The sequence below is a fragment of the Oncorhynchus clarkii genome, chromosome 5, assembly GCF_045791955.1.
Source record: "Oncorhynchus clarkii lewisi isolate Uvic-CL-2024 chromosome 5, UVic_Ocla_1.0, whole genome shotgun sequence".
Lineage (NCBI taxonomy): Eukaryota > Metazoa > Chordata > Actinopteri > Salmoniformes > Salmonidae > Oncorhynchus > Oncorhynchus clarkii.
The window spans coordinates 22854125-22864790 of record NC_092151.1 but is presented as its reverse complement, the minus strand read 5'-3'; the positions used below and the strand labels follow the sequence as shown (position 1 = coordinate 22864790).

Below are 10666 nucleotides of genomic sequence, written 5' to 3'. Positions count from 1 at the left end.
AAGCTCTCAAAAAAAGATTGGTTGACTCCTTCCTACCTCTGTTCAAGTATCCTAACTAAAATCTATGTCAGTGGATAGGCCATGTCTCCACTGTATTATACTTTCATCAATCAGTGATTAGTTCATGCAAGGAGTGAATGGAATGAAGAAATTAGGCCCAAAGTATTCTTTCTTTATATTTGAGAGGAATAAGAACTTATCTCTCACATTTCACCTCTCCTCCAGGTCCTGAGTGGAACATGCCCAATGCCTCCATGTTCAGGCTACACACTCCTCTCATAAAGGCCTTCTTCACAGCCTCCTGATAGCGCTGTATCTCCCTCTGCAACCCCTGGGCCTCAGCCTGGACCTGCCTCAACACCTGAGAGACAGAGGGGAGGAACAGGAGGGACAAATAATTTATAATAGGAAATAAGTGTAGAAAATACATGTCTGAGTGTAAGCAATGAGCACAAACATGTATTTAAATCTTTGTCATTCTGTGTGTGTGTGTGTGTGTGTGTGCGTGCGTACGTGTGTGTGATGGGGGGGGGGAATAAAATTGTTTAAAAAATAAAAAAAACATCAGTTATATCAGTTTGTCAGAATGAGTTAGGCCATGTAAAGGGTTAAGTCTACCAGGAAGTGCAGCAAAACCTCATAACAGTAAAAATTGGGGAGGAGCATGTTGAAGTCATGCTGAAGTGAAACTTAACTGGAGAGACGGAGTGTGTATTGTACATGTTAGGACAGTCTCGCATACACTTCAGAAATATTTTAAAAACAACTACATGCTATAGGCCTTGTTTGATACAGTACTACAAACAGAAACAGCAGAGAAAGCAGACACAGTTGTACACAGGTGAGTAGGTCGATTAATTGACCTAGCCCTTGATCATGACTCTCAGTTCCATTAAATTACACATAAGAGTCATTGGAGGAAGGCATTTTCTGTAAGGGGGTAGCGTTTTGATAAGAGCCACGACGTTCGTTCTGAACATTAACGCGCATCGCTTTTTAAGGACATTTTCTTTAATATTGGCGAGAAACAATTTTCAGAAAACAAAAGGTTAAATTGATACACACCTTGATAGGGTTAGGATTCTCACACGGGCATATTTCCATGTTACTGTGCTTGTTAACAGAAAACAGAGTGGACTACCTGTGCTAATTAGCTATCTGTGTCTCTGAACACCTGTGTGTAAACGGGCAGACACCACAAACTTGTCACAAAATAATACTGTTGGCTACAACTGTGCTAAAACATTGTACAGTAACTGTGTATTTTAATGTAATATGAAATTATTTTACTGTAATATGAAATTATTTTAATGTAATATGACATTATTTTGATGTGATATGAAAGTAGAGGGATTATGTTTCAAGAACCATACTTCAATATATTTACTTTTAGATGGAGTATTTTGCTGTTTTGGCTTCCAGAGCCAATTCGCCTTTAAACAGAACATGTAAGGTCCATTAGTCCAATATTGGGTTAACATTGACCTGGACAAATGAAGGTCTGATTACCTACAGTGTTTGTCTTCACCTGTTTTCTATTTATTTAAGGACTATTAGTTGTGTAATATGGTAAAATATGTATTAGAATTGGCTAGTAAGTATATCATAGTGCCACCTTGAGAATTATAGAGTTTAAATGATTATACACGGGACAAAAATACAGTACCAGTCAGAAGTTTGGACACGCCTACTCATTCCAGGGTTTTTCTTCATTTTTACTATTTTCTACATAGTATAATAATTGTGAAGACATCAAAACAATGAAATAACACATGGAATCATGTAGTAACCAAGAAAGAGTTAAATAAATCAAAATATATTTTATATTTGTGATTCTTCAAAGCTGTAATCAAGGCAAAGGGAGGCTACTTTGAAGAATATCAAATATAAAATGTATTTTGATTTGTTTGACACATACGCACAAAAAGCATATTTCGCCCCCAAAGAATGTGCACAGATTTGTTTACATCCCTGTTAGTGAGCATTTCTCCTTTGCCAAGATAATCCATCCACCTGACAGGTGTGGTATATCATCAGCTGATTAAACAGCATGATGATTGCACAGGTGCACCTTGTGCTAGGGACAATAAAAGGCCACTCTATTGTGCAGTCTCAAGGTCAACAGTGAAGAGGCGACTCCGGGATGCTGGTCTTCTAGGCAGAGTTGCAACAAAAAAGCCATATCTCAGACTGGCCAATAAAAAGAAAAGATAAAGATGGGAAAAATAACACAGAGGAACTCTGCCTAGAAGGCCAGCATCCCGGAGTCGCCTCTTCACCGTTGGCATTGAGACTGGAGTTTTGCTGGTACTATTTAATGAAGCTGCCAGTTGAGGACTTGTGAGGTGTCTGTTTCTCAAACTCGACACTAATGTACTTGTCCTCGTGCTCAGTTGTGCACTGGGGCCTCCCACTCCTCTTTCTATTCTGGTTAGAGCCAGTTAGAGCCTGTTCTGTGAAGGGAGTAGTGTACAGCGATGTACAAGATCTTCAGTTTCTTGGCAATTTCTTGCATGGAATAGCCTTCATTTCTCAGAACAGGAATTGACTGTCAAGTTTCAGAAGAAAGGTCTTTGTTTCTGGCCATTTTGAGCCTGTAATCGAATCCACAAATGCTCATGCTCCAGATACTCAACTAGTCTAAAGAAGGCCAGTTTAATTGCTTCTTTAATCAGAACAACAGTTTTCAAAAGGGTTTTCTAATGATCAATTAGCCTTTTATTTTTTTTTACTTGGATTAGCTAACACAACGTGCCATTGGAGCACAGGAGTGATGGTTGCTGATAATGGGCCTCTGTACGCCTATTTAGATATTCCATGAAAAATCAGCCGTTTCCAGCTACAATAGTCATTTACAGCAATAAAAATGTCTACACTGTATTTCTGATAAATTTGATGTTATTTTAATGGACAAAAAAATGTGCTTTTCTTTCAAAAACAAGAATTTCTAAGTTACCCCAACATTTTGAATGGTAGTATATATGTAAAGACAAGATTCAATCAAGAATAGTCTGATGGGTGACAATATTAGCCTATCACTTGTGAATTGTATAATATCACTTGTGAATGATGCCCAGCATAAGGCAAGACTTTTTTTCAAATCATAGTTGCACACCTCATGTAGGCCTATATGTTTTGATAAGGTTTGTATTAGAGGTCGACCGATTATGATTTTTCAGCTCCGATACCGATTATTGGAGGACCAAAAAAGCCGATACCGATTAATCGGTTGATTTTTGTTTATTTCAACAATACTGACTGAATGCTTATTTTAACTCAATATAATACATCAATAAAATCAATTTAGCCTCAAGTAAATAATGAAACATGTTCAATTTGGTTTAAATAATGCAAAAACAAAGTGTTGGAGAAGAAAGTAAAAGTGCAATATGTGCTATGTAAGAAAGCTAAAGTTTCAGTTCCTTGCTCAGAACATTAGAACACATGAAAGCTGGTGGTTCCTTTTAACATGAGTCTTCAATATTCCCAGGTAAGAAGTTTTAGGTTGTAGTTATTATAGGAAATATAGGACTATTTCCCTCTATACCATTTGTATTTCATTAACCTTTGACTATTGGATGTTCTTATAGGCACTTTAGTATTGCCAGTGTAACAGTATAGCTTCCGTCCCTCTCCTCGCTCCTCCCTGGGCTCGAACCAGCAACACAACGACAACAGCCACCATCGAAGCAGTGTTACCCATGCAGAGCAAGGGGAACAACTACTAGAAGGCTCAGAGTGAGTGACGTTTGAAATGCTATTCGCTAACTAGCTAGCCATTTTACTTCAGTTACACCAGCCTCATCTCGGGAGTTGATAGGCTTGAAGTCATAAACAGCGCAATTCTTGAAGCACAATGAAGAGCTGCTGGCAAAACGCACGAAAGTGCTGTTTGAATGAATGTTTACGCACCTGCTTCTGCCTACCACCGCTCAGTCAGATACTTAGAAACTTGTATGCTCGTATGCTCAGTCAGATTATATGCAACGCAGGACACGCTAGATAATATCTAGTAATATCATCTACCATGTGTAGTTAACTAGTGATTATGATGTATTGTTTTTTATAAGATAAGTTTAATGCTAGCTAGCAACTTACCTTGGCTTACTGCATTCGCGTAACAGTCAGTCTCCTTGTGGAGTGCAACGAGAGAGAGGCAGGTCGTTATTGTGTTGGACTAGTTAACTGTAAGGTTGCAAGATTGGATCTCCCGAGCTGACAAGGTGAAAATGTGTCGTTCTGCCCCTGAATAAGGCAGTTAACCCACCGTTCCTAGGCCGTCATTGAAAATAAGAATGTGTTCTTAACTGACTTGCCTGGTTAAGTAAAGGTATAATAAAAAATTTTTAGAAAAATTAATCGGCGCCAAAAATACCGATTTCCGATTGTTATGAAAACTTGAAATCGGCCCTAATTAATCGGCCATTCCAATTAATCGGCCGACCTCTAGTTTGTATCACAACTAAAGTGGCCCAATAACTTCTTCACATTAAGCACATTACTCCGTTTTACAAGGGGTGTAGAGCCTAACTGGCATACAAAAGCAGCGCGTGAGTTTCAAGTTTGGTGAAGAATTTACATCATAAAAATGCACATTTATAATAAAAGCCTTACATACAATCGCATTTGCGGTCACTTTTGATAATGGCGTTTTCTTATAGGCAACTGCCATGTGCGCATTGCTGTGCTGAAATTGTGAATAAATAGCCTAATCGTTTATCAGCATTTTAAGCTAAATGTCTTGATCCGTTGCATCAGCCACATCGCATAAAACTTTTTTATGCTAGTGGTTGTATTAATTTGGCATCTATCGCATCCCACAACTGTACCAGACCATGTTTTCTCTCACAGAATGGAATATGTCAACTTTTGTATTACGGGGTATAGTAGATGGACATAGGCTAGTGCTTTTGCTGTTTGTTAGGCCTACTCATCTTGTTGGCTGACGAAAAGTAAATGTGGACAGTTCTTCCAATACCTTCAATATGCACCTCGAAATTGGATAAGGACTCCCGCAGTTGCATACCAGATGTGTCTGTCTTCACTTGTAGCCTGTGAGAAAGACCCAATTATGTGATGGAGAGCCGTGTGAGTGAGAGGTGCTTCAGAGCGTGCAGCACTCAGGGAGAATGGCACAACGGCCACTGTCCGCTAAAGGCATGGATTTTTTTAGGGTGCATTACAGCCACACTAAGGTGATTCTGCCGTGGAATTCGTCAAAGAGTCGCTTCATGCAGCCTTACAATGTATTAAAAATCTAAACATACAGTCCAATGTTTGTAGAATAACTAAAGTTACATTAATAACTCTAAATTAAGCATATAGGAATACCTATTTCTTTGTTAATCGCTCAACACAGAATAGCCGCGCAATCCCTCAAAAAAAAAAATCCTTTCTATTTGATTCAGCTTTGTTCAATTGTATTCTTCATACTATGAAATAATATAAAATGATGCCAATGAATTCTAAGAAAATCTTGTCTGCTAAATGAACTAGTGTAGCTCACAGCCATTTGACATAGCCAGATCAGGATTTAACATAAGGACAATTCAGAGTATGCTATTCTGTTCTTCTGAAATAGACTACATTTTCTTCATATCATGCTTCTTTAGACCTGTCTAAAATAAATACATTATTTTTGTGAAGGTGTAGGCTATATTACCTGGATTTATTAGACTTTTTTAAATGTAGATGTTCCAAAGTTCTGCGTCAGTGGCTTGTAGGCTGTGTGTGGAAGCCAGGAGACGCTAAATGTGTTTGTTAATTAACGGTATATTACTGTGAGACACAGTTATTAGCTTGACAATCACCGGCTGATGACATTTCGTGACCGCCACAGCCCTACACGTTGCGCTTTATATTTTTGTTCAGTATAGTAGTTGCATTGTATTAGTAAGTGCCTTTCAGGTCACTCAAATACACTTTACATAAGCTCATGATTGTATGACGAACAAAGTATCAAGAGCTGACTCATTCCATTAAATGCTTTATCGTTTCACCTTTTCTCTCTGTCTAGATATGGCGTCCTCCAGCAGTTTCCTGTTGGAAGAGCAGTTTCTGTGTTCTATATGTCTGGATGTGTTCACTGAGCCTGTCACCATTCCATGTGGACACAACTTCTGTAAGGCCTGTATCAGAAAGTACTGGGAAAGAAATGACCTATGTCAGTGTCCAATGTGTAAAAACGTGTTTGATAGAAAACCAGATATTTTTGTCAATAATTTAATTTCTGAGATGGCTGCTCAGTTCAGGAAGTCAGTTCAAGTGAACACTACCAGCAGCCCAGACCAACGCCCTCCTGAGCCTGGAGAAGTGGCCTGTGACGCCTGCACTGGCACGAAGTTCAAGGCTCTGAAGTCCTGCCTGGAGTGTATGACCTCTTATTGTTAAACTCATCTGCAGCCGCATCAGATAGACCCAGCCCTGAAGAGACACAAGCTAATTGCCCCTGTGGAGAACCTAGAAGGCAGGATGTGTAATGAGCACAACAAACTCCTGGATCTGTTCTGTAGGACTGACCCGACGTGTGTTTGTCTCTTGTGCATGAAAACAGAACACAAGACTCACTACACTGTCCCTCTAGAGAAAGAGTATAGACAGAGAAAAGTTCAGCTTGGGAAGATGGAGGCAGAAGTGCAGCAGATGATCCAGGAGCGACTTCAGAAGGTTCAGGATATAAAACACTTAGTAGAGATCAGCAAGAGAGACGCAGAGGGAGAGATAGAAGACAGCGCACAGGTCTTCATTGCTCTGGTGCGCTCCATTGAGAAAAGCCAGGCTGAGTTCATTGAGGTAGTTGAGGAGAAGGAGAAAGCAGCAGAGAGGAAGGCTGACGGGCTCATTAAAGAGCTGCAGCAGGAAATCGCTGAGCTACAGAAGAGAAGCACTGAGCTGGAGCAGCTCGTACACACTGAGGACCAGCTCCACCTCCTCCAGAGCTCTCCATCCCTCAGCACCCTACCTCCCACCAAGGACTGGTCTGAGATCAGTATTCACACCAGTCTGGGTGTGGGGAACCTGAGGCGAGCTATGTCTAAGCTGGAGGAGACACTCTGGAGTGATGTGAAGAAGTTGATGTATGATACTGAAATGAAGAGAATTCAGCAGTATGCAGTGGATGTGACTCTGGACCCTGATACAGCACATCCCAGTCTCAGCCTGTCTGAGGATAGGAAACAAGTGAGACATGTAGACAGGAGACAGAATCTCCCTGACAACCCAAATAGATTTTCCTTATGTACCGGTATCCTTGGAAAGAAGGGCTTCTCCTCAGGGAGATTCTACTATGAGGTGCAGGTCAAGGTGGAAGACTGATTGGGATTTAGGAGTGACCAGAGAGTCCAGCAACAGGAAGGATTGCATTACACTGAGCCCTCAGAATGGATACTGGAGTGTGTGGCTGAGGAATAGGTATCAGTACCAGGCCAATACCTCTTCTCCTGTCTGCCTCTCCCTGAGAGAGAAGCCTCAGAAGGTGGGGGTATTTGTGGATTATGAGGAGGGTCAAGTCTCCTTTTATGATGTAGAGGCCAGGTCTCATATCTACTCTTTCACTGGTTGCACCTTCACTGAGAAACTCTATCCATACTTCCGCCCTTACAAAAATAATGATGGTAAAAACTCTGCCCCTCTGATCATCTCTCTTGTCAGTCTCTGAGTTTTCTATTGTCAGGCTCTGACTTTTAAAGCCTCACTGCTGAGTGAGCTATAAACATTTGTGTTTGTAAACGTTTGGATTTGGATGCTGTTATCACAGAATTCAAATAACTAAGTGGCAGTTACATTTGCAGAAACCGTACTGTATAAAGAATGTCAGTACATAGATATTTTGTATAACATGTGTATTCTTACATGTACATATATACTGCAAGTGTCTAGGGATAGACTGTGTGTACTGTGACCTGCTGTTTAGAATGTATGTGTTTGAATTTGTTGTGCAAATGTTATGTATTAATTATAATCTGTCTGTGCTGACTGAAGTGTGTATATTACGCTCATGCAGCATACACCCTTTGTGAATAGTGAATATTAAAGCCAATAGTCTACCACTGAATATGTTTTTATTAGTGACAGCATCACAATAAGACTAGTATATGTACACAATACAGAGGTGAGTATATGAGCCAAGAAAAAATATTACACCATGAGAACAGGGACAGAGTAGTTGCAGGGACTGTTCTGGTTTCTTCTTTTGTATGTTATACCGCAGGGGTACTCAAACTATTTGAGAAGGTCCGGTCACACAAATTTCCTAGGTGACAAAGGTCCAGATGGATATTGTCATTTATCGGCGTAGTAACAAACCCCCACCATGCGACCCCAAACTGTTCACCCCCCTCTTGTTGGCAGAGTGAGACATTTGCAATTTCCTGCAATTCTACACTATGCCATGGCGTGAAGGGAACATTTTAGCAGTTTTTAAAGCAAATTTCTTGAAATTCTACACATTTTCTATTTGCAGGGGTGGACTTGCCATCTGGAATTTGGGGAAATGTTAGATGTGTTAGTCCATTTTTAGCCTAGTGGGTCTGTCTAGCTTGGGTTTTTGGTGTAATGATGGTCTAGCCAATAATAGGGCCCTCAAGTGAAGAAATTGGCTAGTGTTAGAAATGCCAGGTCAGATTTATTGTCCCAGTACGTCCCTGCTTATGTGTGTTCATATGATACCAGTAATCAAATCCTGGTCGAATTTAGTCGGGACCCGCGGCCCGTATTGAGCCCGTTCTGGATCTGGCCCGCGGTACGCATATTTAGTAAGGTTGTTGTAGAGTGACATGTTTTCCTAGTAACAGTAGTGGTGTACATTAATGAACAACCACTAGGCTACACTGCTGCGCTGTCCTCTCTCTGCCCCATCCCCCCAATCACTTTCTCACCTTATTTATCTCTCTCCCTCTCTCTCTTTCCAAAAGCACTGCAAGCACTTGCACGTTCCTCTCTTGGTTTTGAACCACTAATTGACAAAAGAATAAAAGGTGTTTTATATTTACGAGGCTTGCTGATGCACCTGTCTACAACGCATCCTTTTTTGTCTCTCTCTTCCTCTTTTCTCTGGACCTGTAAGCTATCCAGCAAAGACGTCTCACACGCAGATGATTGCCATGTTCTGGGGATTCACTCACATGGTTAACGCGTTCGTGTCTAACACACACACACACACACACACACACACACACACACACACACACACACACACACACACACACACACACACACACACACTTTTCAAGGCAGAAACACTTACCGTACACACATGATGTAAAAACCTCAGCCAGCTGTAGACAGATCTGTTCTGCCTTGTTGTGGTTCTCCCTTTCCACCCTCTGCCTCCACCGTGCCCTGCCATCCGGCCCACACACGCTTCTCTAGCCTGTAGTGGTGCTCAGCCAGCCTGCCACCCTTGGCCTGGGACAGGAGGACACACACAGACCTAGATTCAGGACCAAAACAGTTGTATAGTCAAAGTTTAATAGTTCTACATTATAAACTGGGTAGTTTGAGCCCTGAATGCTGATTGGCTTACAGTCGTAGTATATCAGACCATATACCACGGTTATGACTAAACATTCATTTTTACTGCTCTATTTACATTGGTAACCAGTTTATAATAGCAATAAGGCACCTCTGGGTTTGTGGTATATTACCAATATACCATGTCTAAGAGCTGTATTCAGGCTCTCTGCGTTGATTCCTGTCTAAGAAACAGCCCGTAGCTGTGATATATTGGCCATATACTACACCCCTTCTGGCCTTATTGCTTAAAAATATATATTTTATAAGATATTTAATTGTCTCCTTAAAGAAGAAAGTCAGTTGACTTTACAGGGGGAAAGAAGAAATTGTATTATTTTGATGAATTCATGGAAACAACAAATACTGGGCCGGGTAACTGATCACAGATATCACATCTCTAGCCTGTAAAACGGCTTGTACATGAAGCGTGGCCATTCCTCCTCTAGTAGCTATACTTATCCATATTTAGAGCTATCTGCAGAGTTGTATGATTAGCATAAACCATAACCCAGTAGATGACTATTAGGCTTAATGGAGGAGCTGACAGGCAGAGAAAGAGCTGCTGTAGCGATGCCTTAGGAGGTGCTGCGTTAATGTAAGAGAGAGACTGCGGTTTCTGATATAACACTTGATGGGGACATGTGACCTGCGGTAAGGGAAGCGATACCAGTGTGTATGATGTGACTACAGAGTGGATGTAAGAGTGCAGTGGTTGATGATATAATATGGCAACTCATATAGGGGAAGAGATACACTACATGACCAAAATAATGAGGACACCTGCTTGTCAAACATCTCATTCCAAAATCATGGCCATTAATATGAAGTCGGTCTCCCCTTTGCTGCTATAACGGCCTGATCTCTTCTGGGTAGGCTTTCCACTAGATTGCTGCGGGGACTTGCTTCCACTCAGCCACAAGAGCATTAGTGAGGTCGGACACAGATGTTGGGCAATTAGGCCTGGCTCGGGGTACCAATTCATCCCAAAGGTGTTTGATAGGATTGAGGTCCGGGTTATCTGCAGGCTAGTCAAGTTTTTCCACACCGATCTCGAAACAAACTATTTCTGTATGGAACTCACTTTGTGCACGGAGGCATTGTCATGCTGACTTGTTGGAAAGGTGGCATCCTATGACGGTGCCACATTGAAAGT

The 10666-nt window shown here is 41.1% G+C and overlaps 1 pseudogene; it reads left to right on the top strand.

Annotated features, from left to right (window-relative positions):
• Window positions 1-6018: 6018 nt before the first annotated feature.
• Window positions 6019-8209, top strand: LOC139409905 (E3 ubiquitin-protein ligase TRIM39-like; annotated as a pseudogene).
• The last annotated feature ends 2457 nt before the right edge of the window (window positions 8210-10666 follow it).